This window comes from Phymastichus coffea, unplaced genomic scaffold, assembly GCF_024137745.1.
Source record: "Phymastichus coffea isolate CEN01 unplaced genomic scaffold, Cenicafe_Pcof_1.1 PCOF00095, whole genome shotgun sequence".
NCBI classification, from domain to species: domain Eukaryota; kingdom Metazoa; phylum Arthropoda; class Insecta; order Hymenoptera; family Eulophidae; genus Phymastichus; species Phymastichus coffea.
In genome coordinates this window covers 376,413-378,875 of record NW_026706906.1, presented here as the reverse complement: position 1 = coordinate 378,875, position 2,463 = coordinate 376,413, and positions in this window count along the sequence as shown.

Sequence of the window (2,463 nt, the reverse complement as noted above, 5' to 3'; positions counted from 1 at the left end):
GCTCTTATAAAAAACTTTATTAATCTTCAATATCTTCAAGAACAGGACGCTTTCATAAATAGGATCAAGAAACGAGGAAGTTTTCACAACCGATTCGTGGTCCAGCAGAATTTAGTGTTCAAAAGGGACAAAAGTAAAACCAAACTTGTGCTCCCAGAACACATGATTAATGATTTAATAACTGAACTTCACGAGATGTACGGACATGTAGGGTGTCGGAAAATCTTCAAGATGCTAGAAGAAGACTTCTACATCCCAAAAGTACGGAAAAAAGTTAGCAGCATAATTAAACGCTGTGACCTGTGCCAACGTACCAAGTACTACAATCAGAAAATAGATACAGTGATGCAACCAATTCTAGTGAACGAACCTAGAGAACTATTGTCGATTGATTTTTATGGTCCCCTGCCTACTTCAATTGGAGGAGTCAAGTATATTTTGACTACCATTGATGTTTTTAGTAAATACGTCGTAATGTATCCTATGAGACGTGCTACTACCCATACAACCATCAAAAAGATTTTTGAAGACTATGTGCCAAAATATGGGAAACCAAAATCAATCATTAGCGACCATGATACTCAATTCACATCAAAAAATTGGAAAGAAAAACTGGTATCTACAAACATAAATCTGATTTTCTCCAGTATACGCCATCCGCAAAGTAACTCAGTAGAGCGTATACATAGAGAGTTGGGACGCTTCTTAAGAGCATATGCCCATGAAAATCCAAAAGGCTGGGCCTCGTTAGTCCCAAAAATACAGGATATAATGAATTCTGTTTACCATGATACAACCGAATATACACCTATGGAAATCCACCTAGGAAGGAAACCAGATCGCTTTTGGCATCGCTGGTTTTCCCCAAATAATTCAACAGTATCTAACAGAATCATTAATATCCGCGAAAAAGTTCATGAAAAGCTAAGCAAAAGAGCTCTAGAACACAACAAGAATTCCGAATACAAACCATACAAAATAAACGACATTGTGTTACTAAAAAGTCACAATGCTACAGATAAATCCGAAGAACGCTTCAAAAAATTTATAAGACTGTACGAGGGACCATACATCGTACAATCAATCATAGGTATGGATACATACGTACTCCGTCACAAGAATGGAAAAATTCGGGGAAAATTTCACACCTCGCTATTAAAGCCGTATCACTATTAGTCGCTAGAGGTCGATTAAATATATGCAAATAGATTCTCCGAACTCATGCCTATATACCAGCCTTCGCCGAGAAGATTTCTGAATAACTTTTGGCTATGGCCCTCTGCAATAAAAATCAGAGCACCCAGACCGACCTCTCGGATTTGAGGTACTTTATCCCTCATCCGCAGGGTTGGCCCTTTATACCTTCTTCCAACCTGGTACCTTGGCTGGAGTGCAAGAGAACGCAAACTCCAGCCAGGTTCCCCCAGGTGGATTCGCCTATGGTGAGACCACCAAAGCAAAGGGTGAAGGATGCCCCCATCCCTTTTCTGCCCTCCAGCGTCCCCCGACCTGCCAACACCGAGCCTGATGTGGAAGAGAAGAAACCTTCCAAACAACAGCTCCGCAGAATAAGGAAGCGAATCGTTAAACTAGGGGCAAGGATAGCGGAAAAGGAGGAGGAAATCAAGCGGCTACGGGAGGAAACAACTACCAGCGCAAAAAATAAAAATAAATTGTAAATAAAATGAAAAAAAAAAAAAAAAAAAAAACAACAAATCAGACACCATTAATTACATTAGAATGGTTCGTTCGATTCGCCATTCTAATGGGGGGGCTATGTAACGGTCCTGTCTGATTTGTCTCCGATTTTCCTCTGCAAAACGACAACCCGTCATACTCGAGACAATTAGAGAAAATCGGTAATTGAGCGTAGGCGCTTTTCACACGTATATGCAAATGTGTTAGGGTAACTCTGCGAAAACATTACCATATAAGGAGCGTGACGTCACGACCGTGGGAAAATTTATTGTTTACAACAGAAAATCGTTAATTATAAGCTTTTTTAAACGAACAAAAGTATTTCTTAGTTAAATTTGAGGTGCTGATCCTGAATTTCATGTTAATTTAACTCTCAAATCGATATTTGTTAGTCAAATCTAATTTACAAGGTAACATTGTTAGTTATTTTGCAATAAACAACGATATTGTTATTTCAAGTACGCGATTACAATCTCGACATATTAAAACAGAAAAGCAAGAATTTGACACTTTGATAACCCATTATTAACTGAGTTATCAATAAATAAACAATTTATAATTTTTTTAAACAATTAAAATGACACAGTTAGATAGAAAACCGATCATAAGTATCTGTAAAATTGATGATTGTGATTGTTACTAATTTGCTGATTTTTAAACCGCTAAAAAAGAAAATTGCAAATCTGTTTTTTAATTATCATTCAAAATTGGAGAGCAACATTAATCATCTTTTATATGGATAATAATCTTCTAACCACAAGCGAT